The sequence below is a fragment of the Impatiens glandulifera genome, chromosome 1, assembly GCF_907164915.1.
Source record: "Impatiens glandulifera chromosome 1, dImpGla2.1, whole genome shotgun sequence".
NCBI lineage: Eukaryota > Viridiplantae > Streptophyta > Magnoliopsida > Ericales > Balsaminaceae > Impatiens > Impatiens glandulifera.
This window is the reverse complement of record NC_061862.1, coordinates 12,405,866-12,421,424: the sequence shown is the minus strand read 5'-3', so window position 1 is coordinate 12,421,424 and position 15,559 is coordinate 12,405,866.

The window sequence follows — 15,559 nt, the reverse complement described above, 5'->3', positions numbered from 1 at the left end:
AAGAGGAATTAAACGAGTTTGAGAGAAATAAAGTCTGGTATCTAGTCCCTAAACCGAAAAACAAACCGGTTATAGGAACACGATGGGTATTCAGAAATAAACTCAATGAAGACGGTTTAGTTACGAGGAACAAAACCCGGTTAGTGGCTCAAGGCTATAAACAGGAAGAATGCGTTGATTTTGAAGAATCATTTGCTCCTGTAGCTAGACTTGAGGCCATTAGAATATTTTTAGCATATGCAGCTTTGAAAAACTTCAAAGTTTTTCAAATGGATGTTAAGAGTGCTTTTCTAAATGGTAAAGTAAATGAAGAGGTGTACGTTAATCAACCTCCAGGTTTCAAAAATCCAGAACACGAAAATCATGTTTACCGGCTGAATAAAGCCCTTTACGGTTTGAAACAAGCTCCAAGAGCTTGGTATGATACTTTGACACAATTCTTATTTGATCACAAATTTACAATAGGTTCGGTAGACAAAACACTTTTCAAATTTGAAAGGAAGGAACAAATCTTACTTGTTAAGATTTATGTTGATGATATCATATTCGGATCAACGGATCCAAAATTATGTGACAAGTTTTCGAAAATGATGACTGATAGATTTCAAATGAGTATGATGGGAGAATTGAGTTTCTTTCTAGGACTCCAGGTTAAGCAGATTGAAGCCGGAACCTTCATAAGCCAACCGAAGTACACAGCCGAACTGCTGAAGAAGTTTGGGATGGATACATGCGCCGAAGCGGCTACGCCAATGAGTTCTTCAGTAAAGCTGGACAAAGATGATGATGGTCAAGCCGTTGAAATCACAGCATATCGAGGAATGATCGGATCACTGCTATATCTAACAGCCAGTCGACCTGACATTTTGTTTGCGGTCGGAGTGTGCGGAAGGTTCCAAGCAAATCCAAAGCAATCTCATTATACGGCGGCCAAAAGAATTCTAAAATATCTGAAGGGAACTCAAGAAGTGGGACTTTGGTACCCAAAAGACTCAAGTTTCAATCTCATAAGCTACTCAGATGCCGATTACGCAGGATGCAAAATCGATAGAAAAAGCACAAGTGGAACCTGTCAGTTCCTAGGCGACCGGTTAGTCACTTGGAGCAGCAAGAAACAAACATCTGTTGCAACATCAACCGCAGAGGCAGAGTACATAGCGGCTGGAAGCTGCTGTGCACAACTTCTTTGGATCCAATAGCAACTAAGGGACTTCGGGATAGAAGCCAAGGAATCTCCAATTTTCCGTGACAACACCAGCGCTATAGCGATTACATACAATCCGGTGTTACACTCAAGAACAAAGCATATCGATATCAGACACCATTTCATCCGGTAGCACGTTCAGGAGAAACACATCCGGCTGGAATATGTATCAACCGAGCAACAAGTAGCGGATATATTCACAAAACCGCTTCAGGAAGCTAAGTTTTCTCACTTTCGAAATATTTTGGGACTTACTAATATTAATCAATTGATATCATGATTATGCATGCATGTAAGAAACCGGGATATGTGTTCAGGGAGAAGCTCTCGCTTCTCAAACCATATTCAAATAGGCCATTGATAAATCAAAAATGCTAACCGGGAGGAAGTCTCCGGTTATGCCCGATTACTTCATAATTTCAAATCACGTGTATATTTACTATAAGGTTGAAATAACCGGGTTGAAGTAGATAAAATAAATTCAAAAATGAACAAATGTTGACATAAATCAACGTTTCTTCACAATCGGAATAAAATATCCTACTAAAACCGGTCATGGAAAACCGCTTAGTACAAATGCATTCTGGTCTGATGGAATGAACTTCTCCGGCTAACCTGGGATGAATGACTGAGTTTTCATGCATATTTTAAAAAATGAAGCCTGTAATCAATAAAAACAAGTCTATTACAATCGAGATGACGACATGTGTCCATCATCAAGAGAGGGAGACTCACATCTTGTCAATAGATATTTGTCATCATTATTATCTTGGTAATAATTAGATTTTATCTTGGAAATAAACATTAGTTACTTCAACAATTTAAAGTCTATTAAATGACTGATGACATCATCAAGCATGCTTAAAACTCATTAATCTAGCCGAACCCCTGGCTATATAAACCACCCTTAAACCTTCACAAAACTTCACAAGATTACTATTCACAAGTATCATTCTTGAGATAAACCCTCTCTCTCAAGAACGTGAACACCAACTCTCTAGCAAAGAAGATTCTATTGGCAGATTTTAATTCAATCTACCAATATGAAGATCACGAAGTCAAAGAAATGTTCTTAGCCGTAGAAAGAAGCGGGCTAAGAAGCTTCCTCGAAAACAGATTCATTCTTGACTACCTCGTAGTCTAAGAATTCTTTCAGACCGGAAAAGAAGTGCATCGAGATATAATCGTTGCACAAGTCTACGGTCAAAAGTTTGTATTCAGCGAGACAGATTTCGCTGTATACTGCGGTTTGCCCAATGAAGGGGTAACCGACTTAACATACTCCCCGGTGACCATGGAAGAGATGTGTCGCCGGTTCTCAGGATCTGACATCCCGGTTAAACCCTGGGGTGCTAAAAGCCAACTTTCTCATAAGTACCAGCTTCTCTGTGAGATTCTGAGAAAGTCCGTTTTGGGCAGAGAGAAAAGTTACTATTACACCCAAAGGCTCTTCGAGATGATGATCGCTGTAACGGTTGGGACACCGGTTAACTGGTCCTGGATCATCTTCAGTAACCTGAAGAAGATGCTCCTCTCCAACAAAACCGGCTACGCTCCTCAGCTGAGCGGTTTTTGTGCAAGTCTGGACATCCACTCCGGACCATTCGTAACTCTCCACCCAAGGCATGTGCTCACCAAGGAAAGAGTACAAGAGATGATCGACCGGTGGGAAGCAGTCAAGGCTAGAAGAAATCAAGCGGCTGAGTCATCCAACGTCTAGCCTATCTTTTCCTCTGTCCAATTATATTTTCTTTCCAAAACCGGTAATTTTGTTGTACTACCGGTTTTGTATCTCAATCAATGAAGCAGATTTCCTTCCTCTTTTAAGTTAAAACTTAAAAATCATAAATGATCAAGTATTCAAATGTGCCTTATCAAAATAAAATCAAATCAAATCTCTTGGAAATAGAAACTCTCATTATCAAAAGCATGCCTGACTTATTTCGACAAGACATGCCTTTATTTTCTTGGAAAATCACAAAGTCATTAATGACTAGACATAAACGGCTAGAATTTTCAAATATTCTCAATAAATGCCCTCAACCGTTCCAAGCTATAAAAGGGGATTCATTCCTCCATTCTCAAATCACGCTTCCAGCATTCCTTCTCTCTAAAACTTGAAAGTTCAGAAAAATCCTTCCAAAACCTTTCTCAGTCCTCCACATAATGTCGGCTGAACTCAGAAATACCCTTATCGTCGACTTCGAAGATATCAAAGACAGTGCATACTATGAATGCATTATTCAGCATATCATAGATTCAGGACTCCAAGGCTTTCTTAAAGGTTCAGACACTATCCTCGTGGAGGAGGTGTGTGAATTCTTCAACAACGGTCATATTCTAGATGATGGCAGCATCCGCACCATCGTCGACGGTCAATTCCTTCAGTTTACCGAAGAGGAATTCGCCAACTTCTTTCACCTTCCGACCGAAGGTTTTTCGAACTTCCCAACGCCGTTCCTACCGGCTAAGGAAGACTTCTTCCAGATTTTCTCTTCTTCCAACGCTCCGATCAAGGACTTTGGAAAGAAAGAAACCCTCGCTCCTCACTACCAAGTCCTGCATGACTTGGTTCATAGGTCTATCATGGGCCAAATGCCTAACCAAAACTACAACCGGGAGGCATTCGACATCATGATAGCCATCATTCGAAACTCGTCGATCAACTGGGCAACCTACCTCTTCAACAAACTGAAGCGGCTCATGACCGCTGCAAGGGGAAGGACCAGTTTCGCTCCTCAAATCACCCGGTTCCTGTTGTCCAAACGTCGCAACCTTGGAACCGGTGTTCCGGTTGGACCATCCAACACTATCACCATACTCATGATGCACAGGTGGATATCAAGAATTGAGGAACGGTCACCTGAAAACACCATGGAAAAGTGGTACGAAAGGAGGATGGAAGGGGGATGGTTCACAGAAGACTAAATTTTTTTTTGTGTCTTTCCTCTCCGGTTTTTGGTCATTTTGTTGTACGACCAAAACCGCTCAATGTTCACCAGTTCCTTTATTTATGAAATATTTAATCTTCAAAGTCTCCGGTTATCATTCATATCTTTCCTTCCGGTTTCCTAAACTTATACAAAAACTTAAAGTTAACTTAACCAATTCCTGTTAACAAGTCTTCAAGTAAAACCGGAACTTCGAGCAAAAATGAAAAGTTTGAAAAACTTAACCGCCCACGGTTTTACCTCCCAAAATTTACCGCCCATGGGTTTTCCGCACTTACCGCCGAAAGTTACTGCAGTAACTTTTGGAGGGAAAGTTGGCGCCAAAAACATCAAACGACGATTCGTCTTCCAACCGTTCGGAACCGCCATCTATATAAGTTCACATCATCTCATTCAACACTTGTGCTTTCTCTCTCTACAAATTTCCAGATCTTCAAAGGCTCTCTTATCTTCGATCATCATCGTTCTTTATTCCTCTCTTTTCAAAACTATCATGGATCTAAGCAAAGCACCTTTCCAATGGATGTTGCAAGTGGATTTCGCGGATATTGATGAACACGCCGATGACAAAAACAAGGCTGTTCTTCAACTTCTAAGAGATTCTGGGTTGGAGAAGTTTCTATCGGGTCCGTTCACCATTTATCCGGCGGCGGTGACGGAGTTCCTGGCGACGGCGACGCTCTCAAAGAGGAAGGTCTCAGCCACAGTCAACGGGAAGACCATTCTAATCACCGAAGAGTTATTTGCTGAAGCTCTCGGTCTGCCCAACACCGGTCTGGACCTAAAGATTGACCTAACCGCTGCAGAATCAAACGCTGCCCGGTTGGTGGTTTCTTTCTCAGATCAGGATCTAGTGATCCACTCTAGCCAGAGGAATAAGCTAAAACCGGAATACAGATGGTTGCTGATTGTCATCGCCCGCTCAATCCAGGGAAGAGGAGGAAACTTCGACAACCTGACGAAACTTAAACTCAAAATGCTGTTGGCCATTGTCCGCGGTGACAAGGTGGATTGGGGATACATCATTTTCGAAGAATTTTGTCAGATGGTAATTAAGAAGGATGGCCGGGTTTAGGCCTTCGCAATGCAGATCGTCAAAATCGTTGAGTTCCTTAATGTGGAACTGGGTGAAGGTAAACCGCTTCCAATCACCAATATTCTCGACTCAGAGTCAATGATCGAGAAACCGGAGAAGACGATCAAACCCAAATCCTCAAGAACAAAGTCGTCCAAAGGGACCAGTTCTTCGGCTCCGGCTGAAGAAGTAACCAAACAGAAGAAACCGGCAAGAAAAGCGGTTGAAACCGAAGCCCCACAAGAACCGAAGAGGAGGATGAAGGCGGCTGCAAGGAAGAGTTCTAACAAACCGGCGGACTCCGAGAAAACTCTTTCCTCGGATAATCCACCAGAAAGAACCGTAGACGTCTTTCAACCCATTCCCATCAACACCGTCGTTCCTACTCCTGTCCCATCTAATTCTCCAAGGCAAACCGAATCCTCGGGGAGCCAAGAAAACAAGTCAACTTCAAAGGAGGAAGCAGAGGTAAGCGTTCACTCTGAAACCTCCAAGTCACCAAGCAAACGAATTGAAGAGGTAATAGCCAACGTGGGCTTAAATACCTCTGAAGCAATTGAGAACGTAGTTCAAGATATTGCAAAGGAAACCGAAGAGGACGATGTGTCAAGTCGTCGTAAGCCAGTTGATCAGGTTGAGATACCTGATCAGAGTGAAGCACAACCGGTCGAAGAAACGGCCAAAACAGCAGACATTACACCTCCGGCTCAGGAGGGTAATATTGAAGAACATGAACCATCCGGTTCCGCAGGAGGCAAGACAGCTCCAGAAAACCAATCGGCTCAAGATGGGCCATCTGACTCAGCCACAATACCTGAAGGTTCTGTTCAGATCAACAAAGGAAAAAGGGTTCTCATCGAAGATTCAACGGTAACAGGAAAAGGTACGCTACAAACCGGTCCTCAACCAGAAGTCATAACCGGGGACGAGGTTACCTTTACCGCAGAACAAGAAGATGAAGTATTCGAGGAACTTCTCAGGGACATGAACAAGGGTGCAAATGATGTGTTGGCTCCATACCTCATGTGGGTGAAGCTCAGGTGTGAAACAAAGTTATCCGGCATGGCTCCAGGACTGAGTGGCAACAGGCATTGGGACAGGCTCATCAGGCTGGAAGAGAGGGCCCTCCAGTTAGCTCACACCGATCTTATCCAACCAGCTTTCAGTAAAACCGCAGTACTTCTTGAAAATGCTCGGTTACAAGCAGTGAAGAATGCTTTTCAAGAAACTAAAGGAGCGACGCTAAACCCGTTTGAAATGAGAATGGCCGAACGGTTCATTGCGGTGCGAGAAAAGATCGTACAAAATCTCGATCTTTTTGATATGCAGTGGAGGAAAGGTTGCCGAAGCCAACTCAATAATGCCGACCTATATCAAAGTAAGCCATTCTATGTGGTCGGTGAGACATCCGGAACGACGGAAAACCTGGAACAAAACTCTTCTCAAGCTGCCAAGGCTCCGGAAATCAATCAAATAAAGCAAGCGGTGGTTGATACAGTTGACTCATGCCTTGGAAGTTATAAAACCGCAACCGATGAGAGGATTGCAACGGCTGAAGCTAATCTGTCAAACTCTATCAGGTCCATGATAGATACGGCTATGCAGACCTCAGTCAAAACCTTGATCGCCGAGTCCATCCAAACCGCAACCTCTCCATTATTAGACATGCTGCAGGCAATGCCCATTCAAATTGGGGAGATGTCCAAAGTTCAAGTCAGCACAACTCAAACGCAAATCGAGTCAGATGCTGAAACCGCTAAAAGGCTGCAAGAGGAAGAAATGGAAAGAGAACGGTTGCAGAAGGAGATTGAGGACAAAGACTATGAGTTTGCCCAAAAGTGCAACGAGGAGGAACAGGCCAACATCCAGAAACTCTCACCGGTTCAACCGTCCCATTCAATGAACACAAGGAATAAGAAGAAACGGAGCGCAGTTGTGAACGTAATCAAGCAGACAGAACAAAGAGCAGTTGTACCAGTCGTGCTAAATGTGCAACCGCTTGATGAAGAAGAAGAAGAAGATGCTGAGGAACTTAACCAGCGGAAGAGAAGGGCAGTTGAAGGCTCAACCGCAACTCCAAGCTTCAGACCAATTATTGCTCCACCGCCTCCTCCACCAAAACCAGTCTGCGCCAATTTTGGGTTCAGCAAAAAGACTCCAAGCCACTCAAGTGTATGGGCCGGAATGCTGATTGACGTTGCAAGACGCGACAGGGAGTGGAAGGAAAGAGAAGAGGAAGAAAGAAGACAGCTTGAGAAAGAACTGGAAAAAGAGCTGGAAAAGGGGGACCATCCAAGCCTTAATCTTTTTATTATCTTTCAAAACAATTTATGTTTAAACTATGTTTCTGAACCTGGTTATCTTATCATATCTCTTTCATCAAGTTTACACATACTGTTTTTAAAAATCAAACACATGTTTTTGTCAAACCGACCACACATTACGAGTTTTGAATATTTATTCTAAATAATCAAAAAGGGAGAAATTGATAGAAAAATTAAGTAAGTTAATTTTCAAACCGGCCACACATTACGAGTTTTGAATATTTATTCTAAATAATCAAAAAGGGAGAAATTGATAGAAAAATTAAGTAAGTTAATTTTTGGAACCGGCCAGACGGACTAAACAGTTGTTAACTTTCATGTGCAGATACAGATCAAAACCGTATGAACCGGTTGGGGCATCAAAACCGGTTGCTGCTATACTTCAAAGAAATCAGTTCCAAGTGATCAAGTTAAAGATCAGAGGAACCGGTTTTTACTTTCTCAAGCGACCGGTCAGCAAAGACAAAAGTTTACAAACCAGCCGAATCATACAGCACAAGACACAAAAACCGGAAGATTCAAACTTCAAGAGTGACGTACCATGACGAAAGAAACGTGTCTTGAAAGAATAAAAGAAAATCGGATCCGATCGGAAGCATGCGAGGAAAGCAATGATGCTTTATTAATCCGAAGTTGACAACCTGAGGTGCATGTTCAACACGTGTCCAAATCTGAAAACCGGCTATGTCATCTTCTGCTCAGAGATGCCTGCATGACTGCCAGGTGGTGAGGAAAGTGAAGCGTGCAAGCAATCTCTCTACACCAGGCGTGATAACGAGCAACCAATCCAAAGGAGAGAGAAGAAAAACGACTGTTGGCTCTTCTCAGCTATAAAAGGGAGACGAAACGTCTTCATTTAATGCAGTCGTTGAAATCAAGTATTACGAAAAGCTAATCATAAAAGCATTAAGTTAGAGAGATAAACTCTTATATTCCAAACCGGTGTGTCTAAAACCGGAAGCTTTCTGTGTGTGTTTGTGTTGAGTTATTGTATTACATCAAAGAGTGAGTTTGGTGTAACCGGCGAGTAGCGAAGTTGGGCTCGACCGGAAGTATTGTTGTAACTACAAAAGTTAGTGGAGATCCTTCTCATAATCTGAGAAGAAGGGGTGACGTAGGAGAGTTTTGCTCCGAACATCCATAAAAATTCTTGTCTCGTGTTCTTTCTTTCATTTTCATTACTTACTAACTTATCCTAACCTCAAACTAATCATACGCCTTAAACCGGTCACTCATATCCATAAAACCGACTCCTCCTAAAACATTATCTAAAGTCGCATACGTTGCTTCAACCTGAAACAGACATTTCCGCCCTTGAACCCGGTTCAAGAGTCTGTGACAGGTTGTGCAGTGCTGAGAACGGTTTTAGTCTCTAACCGGACTATCACCAAAGAGTTGTGTGTGTTGTAAGCGGCCACCCTTCCTAAAACCGGAAACACCCCAGTCCTCCAAGGGCGTCCCCGATCCTAACAACATGGTAAAAAGGGTGAGTCTCCTCGTTTCCTCTCCGATCGTCGCTAGTTATTTTTCTCAATCTTGTTTGAAAATACCTTCCCCGCGGAATTTTCAGTCATCGCCCCCATTTAGGAATCCAACTTTCCAAAACCCTAATTCCAAATAATTTATATATAAGTGATAAGAATGTTTATTTATATAAATCATTCTTTACCCAACCTCTACATAAAAAATTAAAATATTTATTCCAACATGTTATTTATATAAAATAAATTAGAATATATAATCAAATAAATATTCATCATCATTCCACATAATTTCCACAAAAGAAATTAATATTTAATCAAATAAATATTCACCATGTCACACGATTTCAACAAAAGAAATCACAATGTTTCGAGCATCATAGGCCGAAGTCGCTTGCACGTTCGTTTACGGTTGCACATTTGCATGTGATAATGTTGGCACATATGTCGCATCTTTTCTCAAATTAATTAATATTTTTCTCATTAAAAACAAATCAAAGAAGGTATTGTTATAATATGCATAATAATGAGTCTTCTTTTGTCTCTTCAAATCTAAACTACACTACCTTCAACTTCCAGCTTTAGTATTTCTACTACTGGACCTTTTGTTTTCCAGACAAGATGCATCTTAAAGATGTTTATCTTGAGTAGGGAATGATAGAATTGAGTGAATAAATCAAATGTAATAAGTTATTTGTAAAAATGAAACATGCGTTCATCGAAAAATGTGCATTCATTTTCTAAAATCTGCATATGTGCATTCATTTTCTAAAATTTATCCCACATCGATCCTCTAACTCAAGAATGAAGTATTTTAACAAGGAGAGCGGGAAAAGCTTATGCATCTTATGTTCTTTGTTTTTGTACCGATGTGGGACTTCTTAACATTCTTTCACCTTTATGTGGGACAAGATAATTAATTATAAACCTCTTTTGTCATAATAAATAAATTAATGTGAATTATAAAACTAATAATTTTTTATAAAACTAATAATTTTTAATCAATATTCAAATATTTTTTCAAGTATCTTATATAAGAGTTATAATTAATATGATTAAATTGAGTTATACAAAGACCTTGCTTGTCTAGGATATGATTAAATTAAGTTATACAATCTATATTTGTAAACACAACTATAATCTTATCAAATCAACTTTTTGGAATATTAATATTTTTTCTTTAATTTAGCATCTATTCTAATATAAGTACAATGAAAAATAAGTTTCACTCTAATTCAAATATTAATTAAGAGTCTTATATAAGATAACAAAAAAGTTGAATTAAATTATAACTAATAATACTTTACATGAAAATGATTGACATCACTAACTTTATATTGTATGTATTTCTTAATAGAACTAGATGTGTATAATTAAATAAGTTTTCTTTTAGCAATATAGGAAAAATTCAAAATACAATGAATCTAATAAGTAAAATCATACATACTAAAGAGTGTATACTAGAACTCAAACTTTAAAAAAAATATATGTACTTCTGTTAATATAATGTTGTTCCCCTTTATAACAACATTACATGTTTAAATTTTAAAAGCTGAAATCTGGAGACCCATATAACCAACCATTAAAGCATATGATAATGACACATTTAACAAACTCTTAGGACGTAAGCCTCTAATAATAGTAATCATTATTTAATATTTATTATATAACAGAATAATTCATATGACCAGAGTTTTGCATAATAAACATTTTGAAGTTTACAAAACTACTAGAGGTGGAGATGGTCACTTTAGATCTAAAACTACTTTATAAGGCATGTTTCAAAGGCTACTAAAACTATTGTTAATTTGTAGTAAAGTTAAAATGACATGTTTTATAGATTACTTATTATAAATTATATTTAATATAAAGATTTTTTTAATAGTAATGCCTATTGGGGAAAAAAATATGAAGCTACATTTTCACATCTCTATTTTTACCATCGCAAGCTCCCTTCCTTTAACCTTGAAAAATATAGAAACATAGAAATGTATGTCGAAATATAGTCATTTGTTCTTCATAGACTTTAAGAAACATAGACATTTGATTTAAAAAATTCTGAAAACGTTTTGAAAATGTTTATGTAAGCTTTTAGGTTTATTAGACTTGAAAAATGCATGTCATGTTATCAACGCTTCATTGTCATATTCTCAACGAAGCGCTGTAATGTCATGTTTTAAACTGAAATTATTTCAATTAAACTGCAATGTATTTTTTTTTATGTTTATGATATGGACGAGGAATCCCAGATAAGGAATGTGTTTTGGGCTGATGGAAGATGCATGACTACTTATGAGTATTTCTCGGATGTCATCACCTCTTACACATCATATTTGACCAACCAACATGATATGCCTTTTACTCCTTTTGTCGGGGTTAATCATCATAAATAATCTATTTTTCTACGATGTGGCTTACTATCTAGTGAGGGTTCAGAGTCAATTATTAGTTAGTTGGTTGGTTTTTCTATCTAATGGTTGGTTGTTTCTATCTAATGGTTGGTTTTTTCTATCTAATGGTCGTCTGTTGTATAATATGACTTTCTATCTAATGGGATGTGTTCTAATTAATATTATATCTTTGTCGGGGTTTTTGGTAAAAAAAAATATAGTTTACTGAATTGGTTTGCTGAAGGCAATGACCGCTTGATCATAACTTTATTTTCATCCACTTGTTTTGTCAAGGTGAAACATTGTTTCTACTATGTTTCTCCTTGAAGGGAGATGTAAAATAATTATACAATTTAATAAATTATTAATTAGTTAGATAAAAACTACTAATTAGTTTTAATACATATTAGTTAGTTTTAAAACTCTTATATTAAGAAGATGTAATTGTTTGGATAATAACTTTAATATTACAATTTCCAGTTTACATATTTCACTTAAAGAATTTAACATGATATTAGAGCTTCAAAGTTAAGAATCTTGGAGAGTTTTTCACTACCTTTGTCGATGGTCGTAGCAAACATTGACGAAGGGCTTTATTCTATATTCTATTATTGTTAGAGAAAAAAGATTTGAGAGTAATTTTGACCAAAAAATCGTGCTCTCCACTAATGAATGAGATGTTGCGTGCTATTCACTAAACTATCATAGGTTATATTTTATAAACCAAATCTAATAATACTTTATATAAACTTTAAATAGTCATCTAATGATAAACAAGGGATTTGAGATGATAGATCAATTCAATTACTAGAAGCGGAACATACATTTAGCTTCCATTGTTCTTGGGATAAATTTTGGTTGATGGATATTCCAATCTAGCACAACCCTTAACTTCATTTTGGGAGTTTTCACTCTATGAATCCTCTATGTCTCTTGAGACCATAATAATAGTTGAAGTATAAAAAACCCTAAAACCCTTTTGACTAAAAACCAATAAAAACACATTTTGTTGATTTATTTTAATATTTAATTTTATGAGATGTGTTATTCTTAATATATTAAAGGAAACCAAATATTTTAAAATTAGAATAATAAAGTTTTGTTTGTATAATCCGTAAAAAAGACTACCACTATTTAAAGTATGTGAGAGAAGTCTATTAATGAATAAGTAAACATTAATATTGAAAAGGGACAAATATTTAATGGCATTTGTGCTTGGAACATCAAATATCTTGCAATTTTAAAAATGTATTGATTATTACACTCAACCACTCCGGTTTTTTTTGGGAGGGGGTATAAGTGCATGTTAGTATTCTTACTTTTAAATAACAGAAAATATATAAATACGATGTTACAACAAAAATGAACTATCATATCCAAAAAGAGAAATCACTAATTTAGAGGGTTTGATCTAAGGAATGTGTTAAACATGTTTCCCTTAAAAAGTTTCATCGTCTCCCATATGTGTTGGAGCTTATCACATATGGATGTCTCTTAGGGTACAATAAATCTAGTAGTAACTATTCACTAGAATCACTACGTATCAAACTTAACCAATGTGCATAAATTATCACCAGATTTCAACAGAAAATATCGAGCGAAAATATCGAATAACACTTACAAAATATTGAGAAGAATTTTGGAGATAATAAGATGATATATTGATGTTGTATTGTACATAAGATGGTGAGGGATAGAATGCCTATTTATATTGTTGAAATAATAAATTTTTAACTAGAATTATCAATTGATTCAACGACTGACATTGATTGTTTCTTCATTTGTCTCAATATATCTTTATAATTATGAATAAATGCTTGCCAAAATTAATTAAGATATTTATTTTACATTACTCACGTTACATGGGGTTTTTCAATTGTTAATAATAATATTAAATTATCAAAACAATTGATAATAATAAACTCATATAAGTTACACTAGAAATTAATAACATTTTTTTAATTGGTCATCAAGGTATTTAAATCAATTATTTTAAATTAATTACTTCAAATTATACATTTGGATCAAATTTCACCATTTAATTCAGGTTTGAATTTTAATGTGAAATTGATTTGATTTTATTACCCACATTTTAATTTCCATTCATTAATGGAATTTATAGAATTAATTTAAAAATTACAACAATCCCCCACATTAATGGAACTTGAAAAATTAACCTGGTGAAAGGTTCATTAGTTGAATCCTACATATGATAGGTAGGGTAACCTTTGAACATTCCCTTATAAAAGTATTTATTTAACTTTATTTGTCAATTAGTAGACTCGATGTCCTTGACCTATTCTTCCATTTGTGTAAACATTACACACTTTCACATAAAATTCTTCCTGATACATGTTAAGCTCTCATGGTTGTGTTTTTTTGGCCATGGAACACGTGCCTAGTTTTGTGAGAGAGTCTAGAATTGAAACGTACAATTTCTTCGAAGCGTCCCCATTTCTCCCTCACATAGGTGATCTCTTTAATCACAAAGAATCATTAAAAGAGAAATGTTTATCCTCGTTAAAATATATATTATTTATTAATGATTAATCCCCAATAATAATCTTACAAGTTAGTACAATTAGGTTGTCCTATTAAACCTAGTAATTGTGATCTCTAGTGTGCATAGGTCCCATCTCTTAAAAAACATTCAAACTAACTTTTCATTCAATAATTTGGTTAGTGGATCCACAATGTTATCTTTGATTTATATAGTCAATTTTGATAACACAATTAGAGAGTATAGTTTAATAACATTATGTCTAAGACATGTATGTTGCGCAACTTTGTCTTTTGTAGAGAACATATTTCTCTAACAATATATTATTATTTTTGCTATGCATCATAATATGCACAATAATTTTTGTATTTTATTAATAAAAAATTATTTGCCCCACATTGGTGTTGGTATCTTTTTAAATCACACACATATGTATGAAATAAATTAATGATTTTCTAATCACACAATTCTTTAACAAATTTCCTTTTGTTATACTTATTATTGTGAATATTGAAATGAATAAATCATTCATAAATAATTTATATATAAGTGATAAGAACATTTATTTATATAAATCATTCTTTACCTAACCTCTACATGAAAAATTAAAATATTTATTCCAACATGTTATTTATATAAAATAAATTAGCGTATATAATCAAATAAATATTCATCATCATGCCACATGATTTCTATAAAAGAAATTAATATTTAATCAAATAAATATTCATCATGTCACACGATTTCTACAAAAGAAATCACAATGTCGCTTGCACATTCGTTTGCAACGGTTGCACATTTGCATGTGATAATGTTGGCATATTTTTCTCTTTAAAAACAAATAAAAGAAGGTATTGTTATTGAAATCAAGAACCAAGTAGGCCCTCCTCTATTAATGCGCATAATACCGAGTCTTGTTTTTTACTCTTCAAATCTAAACTACACTAGCTTCAACTTTCAGCTTTAGTATTTCTAAAACTGGACCTTTTGTTTTGGAGACAAGATGGGGAATGATAGAATTGAGTGAATAAATCAAATGTAATAAGTTATTTGTAAAATAAGTTAAACATTTATTGAGACAAATGTATTTTCATTATATATCTAAAAGAGATAAATATATAACACCTATATATAGAGTAACATTTTTGTCTATCATTCATTCATGTAATTAGATTTGATCATCTCTATAGAAAACCCCAAGTCATTCTATGCTAGCTGTGACACAAAATATGTCAGTGTTTTTATGTGGCATTTCATAGGTAACCTTAAGAATCGACGATATTTCCATTGGAGAGAGCGGTTGAGCTCTTTTGGTAGGGGATTTCCAAGAACGGGCTGTACTGGGATCATGTTGGGGGTTACTAGAAAGCAAGTTTGGAACAACCGGATAGAGTATTGTTTTTGAAATATGAGAATGTGAAAAGTGATATGAAAGTTTGGGCGAAGAGGGATTGGCTGAGTTCATGGGGTTCCCTTTCTCTTTAATTAGTCTTGGAGAATTTGAGGACTAATTAAATGGAGAGTTTAGTCTTCTCTCGAGGAGGACGGTGAAAATGAAATACAACCAATATTTTAGGAAATAAGAAGTGGATGATGATTGAAAGACGAGGGAGAAAATTGATCGGATTAGTAAA